This window comes from Heptranchias perlo, chromosome 27 (assembly GCF_035084215.1).
Source record: "Heptranchias perlo isolate sHepPer1 chromosome 27, sHepPer1.hap1, whole genome shotgun sequence".
NCBI lineage: Eukaryota > Metazoa > Chordata > Chondrichthyes > Hexanchiformes > Hexanchidae > Heptranchias > Heptranchias perlo.
The window spans coordinates 32,409,758-32,421,314 of record NC_090351.1 but is presented as its reverse complement, the minus strand read 5'-3'; the positions used below and the strand labels follow the sequence as shown (position 1 = coordinate 32,421,314).

The 11,557-nt window shown below is 38.8% G+C and overlaps 1 pseudogene; it reads right to left on the bottom strand.

Annotated features, from left to right (window-relative positions):
• Window positions 1-1,956: 1,956 nt before the first annotated feature.
• LOC137344730 (pepsin A-like) lies at window positions 1,957-10,179 on the bottom strand (annotated as a pseudogene).
• Window positions 10,180-11,557: the final 1,378 nt, after the last annotated feature.

The following is an 11,557-nucleotide window of genomic DNA, read 5'->3' as shown; positions in this document are numbered from 1 at the left end:
AGTGAGGTGTTTTTCGGTAATGAGGCAGAATGTTCTGGAGGCACAGCTGGACTCCCCATTGATTAGTACTCTGGCGGGTGCACACCCTGAAGTACTTGTTTCATGAATAATCAGCCAGGTTGTATCAATCTAACCAGCATACTTAATTATACTATTGTATTTTAACCATCTTTGCTACTTGTTATAACTCATTAATAAACCTATTATACTTAACCCTTTCTCTGTTCCTGTTCAGATTTTTTGTGTTTACTGTCATATCATCATGAATGAAAGAGATTCAACGACCTCAGCCAATCTGAAAATGTTACAAAATAATCAAACAATGCCAAATTTCAAATGCAATGTTTTATTCTCAAGCAGCGTTTGACAAGGTGCATGCTCAGGAACCATTGCTGGGCCCCAGCTTTTCACACTGTATATAAATGACATGTGTTAGGGAATAGAAGAGATTCTATCCAACTTTGCAGATAATACTAATCTAGGAGTTATATAAAATTATGAAGAGAGCAGAAAGTTGTAAAAGAACATAAATAGATTAATTGAGTGTCTAGGACAATGGCAGATGCAAATTAACATATGAGGCAGTACTTTGGACATAGGAATGTTAGATGGAAGTGTAATCTGAATAGGACAGCACTGGGGGAAGGGTTAAGGATCAAAAAGGTTTAGGGATCCAGGTACTTATTCAAAAGTTATTAAAAGCTTGCTCCATGGTGCAAAAATTGATCAAAACGACTAACGGGATGTTCATCACAAGATAGTTCGAATGTAAAAAGAGGAAAGTCTCAGCTGCCTCCACTAGTTTACTATCATCTGTAAACTTGGCCAATTGAGTTGTACTGAGCATCTCCAGGTCGATGTAAATTAGAAACAATAGGAGACCCAGCACCGATCTTTGGGGCACTCCACTCAGTACTTCTTCCCACTCTGACATCAGTCCACCAGCAAACATCTACTGATTCCTATCTTTCAGCAAATTTCTTGTCCATTCCAAAGCTGTTGTCTTGAATTCCCATTGTGTTCAGACATGTAGCAGCCTAACATGAGGAGAGTAGTCAAAAGCTTTCTAAGAGCCCAGATAGGCCATGTGAAAAGGAAGATCAGTGAGGTTACCCTGACAGGATCTTCCCTTACTGAAACAGAGCTGGCTTTTATTTATTAGGTTATTATACAGTTAATTCTCATTTGTTCCTCATAACTGATTGCAATACATGGCCTGTTATTGATGTGAGAACATCTGCAATTTGCCAAATTAGATTCTTCACCTTTACTGAATATGGATATGATACCGGCTTGTTTCCAATCCAATGGAATCTGCCTATAACTATTTCATGATGACTGTCAGCACTTCACAAATCTCATCCCTTGACTTCCTTAGTTCCCTGTGAATTGTTAGTTTATAACCTTTTTAAGTCTGTCCGGAGCTTCCATCTTGTTGATGTTGAAATCCATAAGTATAATTGGATTATTGGGTTGGAGGTTATCGTAATATAGACATCTCCAGTGAACACTTCAAGGAGGTAATCTTAAACACAAACTTAACTTTTAGATGCTGACCTCCTCTGTGTTTATATGTTTAATTTCATCACAAACTGTTTCTCAGAAACTTGGGAAATCTTGATGGCTCCATTGGATGTTCTAGGCCAGGGTCCACTAACTTTCAATCCAAAATGTAAACCAGGTTTGCCATCTTGAATCAATGGTGACTTGTATCTGAATTTTACCGATACCTCAATGATTGCCAAACCTGGACTCCATGACCACCTGTTCAAATTACTGAGAACATCATTCAACAACCACTTCTCATCTGATCTGCAAATTCCTGTCTGTGTTTTGTAATTGTTTCCATGAGTTAGCCACAGCATCGATCAACGCAAATGTGAAAATGAATTGAGGTGCCCTCCCCGCACACAGACATGAAAGAAAAAAGAGACAGGAAATCCAGGAGTGTGCATTTCATGATTCTATTTTATTGAGCAATTTTAGGAACTACACTAATAAAGAGATTCCAAAGGATAGAAAAACCAGCTGTGTGATGTTAGGATCACATTTACATCAAATCAGGTTTCACTGCAGAGGTCATCCACCTTCAACAGAAATGTGTATGGCTCTGGAGTGAAGCACTGCACCAATAATATATCACAGCTGAATGTCCAAACCAAGAAAGAACTGAGTGAAAGTGCTACACAATCAAAGAGGAGATATAATTAGACGATATCAACATTCTCATTTGCAATCCAGAACTAGTGATCTAAGACTGTTCCTTTAAAAGCCCACCCTGACAAGACATTTATTTAATTTTTCATTGCCTTTCAGTTGTAACTTAGTGGACAGCACTGCTGAGCACCAACACACAGCCAAGCAGTCAACGGTGTATCTTTGTTTTTAGTCATCCAAGATATGATGACTTCATCTATTACACTGGGCAGCCAGGTGTCAATTGCTGCAATAGGGAATCAGGTGACTGGTTAAGTCAACATGAAAATGGGAATCAGGGTGAGCTTTCAATGAGAATATAGATGAATAAATTAGACAGCCTTAGCCAAGCCCACACGGTTGTTGCCACTGTCGAAAATGGAGTAATATTCTCCAATGAACACATCTCCCAGAATCCAGAGGTATCCACCAGAGCCGCCAAAACCACTTGTGCAGCTGACTTGGTCGCTGTAAGTGTACTGTAAGAAAGGGGGGAACAATTAATACTGGGTCATTTGTCTATCTCCTTGAGTGATCTCTACAGCATGTTTGATTAATCTCTGAACAATTACTCCTTTATATCTTTTGAAAATTGTTGGAAATGTTAATGAGTATTCCAAAAGGAAATGGGACAAGGGGTGAAACTGTTTACTTCTGCACCTTGTGTCAGTGCTGTGACAATGAGAAGATATTGAGCAAATTCCAGAGCAGTTTGCAGCTTGCTGCGGGAATGGCTTCCAATTCAATATGGCTATCAAGGTAAATGGGCAATACCAGTACCAGAAGCTTCCACACCAAGCAGGTGGATTCTTGTGCAAGATGCTAACTTTGATTGGCAGCTCACCAAGTGAAGCATCAACACACAGAGCGAGGGAAGGGGTCAGAGGAGAGACTCTGTGCTCTTTCTCTCTTTCCTCTTCAGACAGAGAGAGAAAATTGGCAGCCCCACAGTAAATGGCACAAACTTAAATGTCAAAAGTGGTTGACAATGGCAAATAAACAAAAATAAGCTCCCATCCAAAAATTGTATCTGTTATAAGACTGTAATTAAAAGGATATATTGCAATAAAGACATCAACACATACCTTCAACGTGTATGCTTTGGCAGGAAGAGGATAGTCAACTCCATTGATGGTGAAAACCACATCGGGCATGCTGTTGATATTGTTACAGTTTATGGAGTACTGGAAGAAAATAGCAACAGTTTTTAGTGATTGTTTCAGCTTAGGGATTTACAACCAATCATCTATAATTAAATGGAATTACTAGTTAATCACTATTGGAATTAATGTGAGGTGAAATTGGAAAAAACAAGCAAGCTGAAAGAAAATTGTTATCGAGGAACATTGCCAGTTACCAGAATATATTTAAGATAAATTAAGCAACAACACACTAAACCTTTCTAAATATTAGAGCTCATCTAAATGTTAAAGCAATAATAGGATTGTAGGTTGTGGATTTCTTGAGTTGACACTGTGGCCTATTCCAGCACTATTTTTTGTCCTTGAGTGAATAGACTCAAATATGTAAAGATTCTTTACCTTGCACTTGCAACAAATGGTGATGCAACTCCAAGCATTTCTGGGGCCGTACATCTGTGCTACAGTGATTGTTGCCTCATTTGTATGGAATGTAATTTAATACCCCCAAAGAGGCTGAGGGAATTTTTGCAGAGCCAATTATATATGAGAAATTGCAATATTATTAAAATATATCAATTTCCACTTTGTAAGTACTTAAATTCTGAAATTGTCTGCGACAGGCTACAGTGTGAAACAATCATTGATGCACTCTCAGACAATCCTTCACTGCACCAGATACTGTAACATGGCATCTCTACCTCGCCATAGGAATTTGAAGTTGCTCCAATATACTGCTGAATTGTGTCGATGGCTGAGCTGGAACCAACAAGAAGAGAAGTGCCAGTATCAACAATGGCAGGACAACCTCCATCGCAAGCCACAACCTGGCCATTAATTGTTACTCTGAGGGAGATAATTGGATCAAGAGTTAGTCAAAGATCTAAAAAAACTACACTTATTAGACCAATTGAACAAGTAATACCAAGCTGGGGTTCCTAATCAGCTATGATATACGTTATATCTTCAGTAAATGCTGACACAACTGACATTTTTAAAACAGACTCAGTATTTTAATCCTTCATTTCTTTTAGCTTGTATGTTTCAACATAGTTTGGTAAAATCAGTTTTCAGTAGAGAAGCAGACAGTATCAAGTTCTACCGTCCACTGGCACTGATGCCTGTTGGTCCAATGATGCCAAGAACAGGTGCCCCATTTCCCACTTCCTGACAGTGTGATGGGAAACCTCATTCATGGGCACAGCTGTGAACCGACCAAGAGTGGTTTGTAAAGATCCAATAGTTCCACCAATAGGTGGCACACTTGGACGCCATTGTGTGTAAAATTGCAGGACAACCACAGGCCCATATGTCAGGTGCAGTTGCCCCTGTCCAATCAATAAGATAACAAAAATGCCAATACAGTATAAGGTTATGGGTGCCACAGACAGACACTTGCCCTCATTTTATGAATGAGAGTTGAATTCAATTAACATGATCTTTGGCCTTTCACGACCAACAGAATTTTCATATGGTCGCTATTGACAAAAAGCTCTTCAAGTAAAATATATGTACTTCATGGTATCATAGTATCAGAGTAGGTACAGCACAGGAGGAGGCCATTCAGCCCATCGTGCCTGTGCTGCCTCTTTGAAACAGCTATCCAATTAGACCCATTCCCCTGCTCTTTTCCCAGAGCCATGTAAATGTTTTTCCTTCAAGTATTTATCCAGTTCCCTTTTGAAAGTTACTGTTGCATTTGCTTCCACCACCCATTCAGGCAGTGAATTCCAGATCATTACAACTCACTCGTGTGATAAAATGCATCCTCATGTCGCCTCTGGCTACTTATTTTCAAACCATTGGATTAAACATTGATTGCAAGACTGAAATACAGTGAATGAGCTCTCTACTGTAATCAGCCTTCCACAAATGTTTTCTCCTGAAAATTATTAATAGTGACATCCTCAGCACATTGTCTCAATAAAAGTTTTATCTTTTGATATGGTTGATTTGTCGAACGCCACTTTCAGAAGTATCCCAGTTGTGGATGGGAAAATCACTCACTGGTCAATGAGGATTTGCCAATAGGCTTCATGAGTAACGGGAACCCAGTTAATTTGACCGGTGTAGTGGTTTGGATCAATTCCACCAAATACAACTTCACTTCCGGACTGACCATCCTCTCTGTAAAACATAGATTTTTTAAAAAAGTTCAGAGACAAAGAAACAATTTCATTCACATTGAAATATTTCTGGTTTAGAGGTTTAGCACTTGGTGATGTCACTGCCCATTGGATATTGTATCTAAATCATCATTTTTCCAAATCAGTTATTAAAAGTAATTAATTGCAATGTGTCAGTATCCTTGCCATAAATACTCCAGGAAACTCATACCATCCAATAGGATTCTATCTGCTCAAATAAAGCAACTATGCCTTTTAAATAAATTATACAGGATTTAATCTGTGTCCTTTGGGATCCTATTGGATTCAATTCTAAATTGGGCTGATAGCACCAGAGAAGGGATGCAAGGTTTGAAAACGAATAACTTTGATAGAAAGCTCTTGCATTTATGTCGTGCCTTTCACATCCTCAGGATGGCCCAAAGTGCTCCTCAACCAATGAATGCTTTTGAAGTATAGTCATTGTTATATAGATAAATGCAGCAGTCGGTTTGTACACAGCAGAGTGCCACAAATAGATTGAGGGATTTCCGTTGGACAGGACACCTAGTAATACCTTGGGACCTTTTACACCCACCTGAACAGGTGGGCAGGGCTTCAGTTTAACATCTCGTCAGAAAGACAATACCTCTAATAATGCCGTACATTCTTAAAACTGCAGAGTATGCCCGACAATGTCAATACCACACTGACTCATCAGCCTGGAGTATGTGCTGAAATTTTGCAGTAGGATTGAAGCCAAGACCTTCGGACACAGAGGTAAAAGTGTTACCAACTGAGTCAAGCTGAGTTTTTTGGGTGAAAGCATAAAAAAACAGTACCTGCTTCATTTAGGGGTTATAAGATGGAGAAACAAAGACATACGAAATGTTTACCTGGATAGGTACACAGCGAAGAGGGGCTTCTGCACCAATTGTTGAGACATCATGTTATCAAACACAGTCGTGGCACCTGATGCTGCAAGAGATGCATAGCCCAAGCCCAGAATTCCATCGAATTTACAGTAGGTAAAGAAACTGCCTGGTTCGGTCTCACTTAAACCAAATTCTTGGTTGCTGATAGCTACGTTTGAAAGCTAGAAAAACAAGATAATGTGATAAATCATGAGGAATTAACCAAAATCTTATCCAGTGAATTATATCCGCTGGATAATTAACTCCAAACTTGGCTCTTCTGCAATAGTTTTAATGAGTTGGTGGGGATTTGTCTCTTGCTTTTGAAACCATGCTGACTGCCCCTATGATATCTAACTATGTACAAACAGTTTAGAGCACAGATGTTTAGACTCGAACTTCAAATTTCATGACATGATGACATCCTCTTCATAAATTGATCACACATGGCGAGTAGGTTTTTCACAACCTCCTGCCATTGATAGTTCCATCTCGTGGTCAATTTGATGCCCTTTTGTTGCAAAGTGCAAATAATTTGGAAGTGACCCCATGATTTCAGTTCTTTGGTACTTACAAGAGATTTTAGTTGTCGAGTTGGGAGGCAAGAATTGAAGTTTGCTTTTCTCCAGTTAACTTCACAATTTCTAGTGTACCTCCTATCAATATAAAACTCGCCTCTGAAACTATTGCAGAAGAGCCAAGTTTGGATTTAATTATTCAGTGGATATAATCAGGATAAAAATCAGGAGAACATTAGTAACATTCGCTTTTATTCATCTGTTTAAATCATGCTTTCTTAAATTTAATTTTTTAAGGTGATTCCACACTATCTGTTAAATATTATTCTCGTACTTTTATTTTTCTCTTTGTATCTAAAATCAGAATTTAATGAAAGAGAACAAATTTGCATTTATATAGCACCTTAGGATGTCCCAAAACACTTCACAGCCAAGCAATTACAGCAATGAGATAGATGACCAATTATACTTTTTTTTGGTAGTGATGGTTGAGGGATAAATGTTGGCCAGGACAGTGGGAGAGCTCTCCTGCGTTTCTTTGAATAGTACCTTGGGATCATTTACATCCATCCTGAGAACTTTCGTCTCATCCGAAAGATGATACCTCCAACAGTACATCACTCTCAGTCTGGATGATGTGCTCAAGTGGGCTTGAATCCACGATCTGCTGACTCAGTGCTACCACTGAGCAAAGGCTGTCATATCCCACATACAACACAAATAAGCGTAAAGGTCTGAGTTGAACTGAATGGTTAGATCAAGGGAGTATTTTCATGAAATTTCTATGATGCTCCAACAAAAAGGAGTTCTGTCAATAAATTTATGAAAGTCGATCTTACATTTTATATTTATATTTTATATATTTTATAAATAAATCTTTTATTTCAAATCATCAACTTGCAGCTCGCGATACCCTCTGCTACATCATCATTACACATCCACTCAACTGTCTGGCTTTTGAACTGATCCAACTCATTATGTTTGATTCCAAAATCTTTGTATCTTTGACTTGAACCTGTAACTTTTGGAAAGCAATTATCACTGTTACGGGATTTGATTTACTTGATGAGGATCACAGTCTACTTACTCTGACAGTGTCATATCCCAGTATACCAGTCATGCTGCCTGTGCCATACTGAATAGATAAGGACTGGTCATTTGACTGATATGTTGAGGACTTTTTTGGGTTGAATCGGTGATGGTCCACTGCAAAGAAACATCCATTTCATCAAATTATTATAAAGGTTTCAGCATTTAATCCAATGCTGGTTCAAATTTTTGTGCCAAAAAATAATCTAATTTGTCACATTCAAGAAATAATTTATTTTTGTTACTAAGCATCCCATCCAATTTTCTGTAGCCTCATAAGTGTATTACTGGTTGCCATTTTCTTGGAGGGAGAGCCAGGTTCATGAAGAGCATCAGGAACTTGCATGGATTTTTTTTTAAGGGAGCCTGAAATAAAATGTGTGTGTGCGTGTGTGTGTGCGCGTGCACGTGTGTGTGTGTGTGTGTGTGTGGGGGGTGGTGGGTGTGTTGGGGTGGGGGGCTGGCTTTGTGGAAGTGTATATGTGTGTGAGTGTGTCAGAGTATGGTTTGTGAGTGTATATGTGTCTGTGTGAAGGAAGATACTACATGTTGGGCCAGGTACGGTCAGCTGTCCTCTTGTTAGCCTACTCAGTGAATTTAAGCTTAAACCTAAATCTGATTTAACCTTAAACTTCAACCAGACACAGCATTATGGAGAATGTGTCTTCATTGTTGATTGTTGACTTTGTTCAGTTTACTGCTTAACTATCGGTTGGGATTAGCAATAGCCCTCTAACGATTAGGAAAGTCAAGAGCATAAGCTTGTTTAACAGCAGGGTAAAATTTACTTACTGCATGGTCGTTGGGAACAGTAAATTGATGGAACCCAAAGATTGGATGAGCCGGTATCAAAGATGACGGTGAAGCTCTGTGGTGGATTCCCAATGCTGATTGCTCCATAGTACGACAACTGTCAGCAAAAACAAAATGTCCACAATGTATCAAGTGGGAATATACCCATGTGATATTACAACACCAAGTTATAGTCCAGCTATTTTATTTTAAATTCACAAGCTTTCGGAGGCTTCCTCCTTCGTCAGACATCGTTCACCTGACGAAGGAGGAAGCCTCCGAAAGCTTGTGAATTTAAAATAAAATTGCTGGACTATAACTTGGTGTTGTAAAATTGTTTACAATTGTCAACCCCAGTCCATCACCGGCATCTCCACATCATGTGATATTAGGTTAATATTCCTCTGTATCCATCAGTAATGGTAAATCCCCTGATCACTGCTTTTGAAATCACGTGGTACAGAATCAGAAGTCTACAGGCCATTTAAATTGAAGAGAGATAATGAGTAAGAAGAAGAACTCACTCTATTTCTATGTATTATACTGATAATGTATTTCATGGTTGAGATGATGTTGAGCGTTTTGACCATGCTGTCTTATATTTAAATTATATCAGCACAAACTATCTGCTAATGAATTTTTACCTTTGAATAATACCTAGCTCTGAGCAGAATACAAATTATAGGCGATAGCTGCAATAAATGTAAGTTTAATATAAATATATTAATATTTTCCAACTTTTGTTTACAAAACTCACAGATTACTTACATCCAGGAAGTTAATCAATGGTTCAGTTGATCCCAGGGATTGGGAGGGTCCTTCAAATTTGGAACAGGGATCATATGGATGATTCTTGAGGAAGTCCTCAAGAAGTCCCTTCTCCTGAAGAACTTGACGGACAGGTTTACCCTTAATCAAGGGCACTCTGTAAAGATAAGAAGTAAGTTTAAAATTTCATCAACTTTTAATGTTCCTTGCTGACAAATTATTCTTTCTATCTCTTAACCTTAGGTAATGAAGTTAAAAATGTAACTACAGAATCCTTTTTCTTTGTCACTTTTCCCCGCTCCTCTCCTTTCCTAAAGATGTTGGCTCTTTACTGGAATATGGTTCCACAGGTGCTTATCAACATTCACTACCACATCCAAGTCTGACCCATGACAGGGGGTTGCCGGACACCAGCCCTCTTTTTCTTGCAGTTACAGCCGTGGGGGCTCCAAACGCACACAAGGAAGATATTTCATTAATTTTTTCATCAAAGAAATATATTCTCCAAAATTTAGCCAAAAATCAGATGATTTCCTACTTGAATAAACATTCAGAGAGCTGAATGCAAGCGAGCGTGATGAGTAGCCACTTCATCTTGTCCGTTGAATTGGTTCAGACACTCTTCGGAACTTAAAGTTTGGGGTCTATGCAGCAACATTTATACTCGCTCAGACCAACCTATTCCATTGTCACGAGGACCCAGATAAGATCATTCAACATGAGAAGTAAATATTAATGTACTCATGGTTAGTTTATGTCAAACACAATCCCTTTTATTAAGGACACTCTTCAACTTAAAAGGCACTTAATTAATATAAGTTGTATTAAAATAAACCATGTTAAGTGTTGTATTATTAAAGATTAGCCTTATAACTGATAAAGCAATCATAAATATATTTGCAAATTGGGTTAAAAACAGTCTTATCAAAACCACAAAATAGTATTGCCACGTGTACATCACAAGATAAATTAACTGCTTCACTGCTGGATATAACATTTAGCTGTTTAGCCACGCGGATGTTGAAACATATCCGTTACTGAATGCCCAGGAGTGCGCTACTTGGTTTTACTTTAATTGAGGGGGTTCAATTGACACCATTAGCTGCAAGAGCGATGCACTGCTCAATTAGATATGTCAAAAGGATATTTTGTGCATTTGAAATATGCTCTTATGTCAAGCGTAGATATTGGCTTAGTGGTAAAAATCACACCACCGGTTCATAAAGCTTTAAGCTCCAGTTCAGGACTCGAGCACATAATCTAGGATTGCACTTCAATGATGCATTGAGGGAATGCTGCATTGTCAGAGGTGTTGCCTTTCAGATGAGATATTAAACCCTGGACCCTTCTACTGTTCAGGTGGACTTTTTCAAAAAAGAGTAGTAATTCTCCCAGTGTCCTACCCAACATTCATCCCTCAGCCAACAGGAACAAAATAGATTAACTGGTCATTCATTTCATTGATGTTTGTGGGACTTTGCTATAATGCCTACAAAACAACAGTTTCGACATTTGTGTGTTAGCTGATTTTAATCGCAGTAATGCAATTGATTCCAGCATTTTCCAGCCCGTGAAAGGGACAACACCAAGATTCCCACTCCTGATTGTTATCCAATGGACTCTGTTGGAAGGTTGCATCCATGGACATTGGATAAGGAGAGGATTAGGCTCTGCTGTGATCGCCCCTATGCCCAACAGCCCACTTGCACTCACTGTAACAGCTCAAGTCAAGAATGGGAACGTGGGTGAATTCAGCAGCTGCCAATAAATGAGAACCTCAACATATGTCTGCACTTTTTTGGAGACAAAAGAGGAAATGTGTACATTGCGCATAAAGCCATACTGGAGACCTCTGGGTAACTCCCATCATGTTCTGCTGAGGCAAATGAACAGATGTAACACAGTCAAATGTCCCCTGTTTTCCTGTCGGTTCTTGTAAGATATGCCATCCACTTAAGTTGCCGTTAGTCACCTTGTATTATTTTGTTGCCCAAGAAACTCTAGCCGTTTTTTTCCATTAAGGAGGAATGACTGCC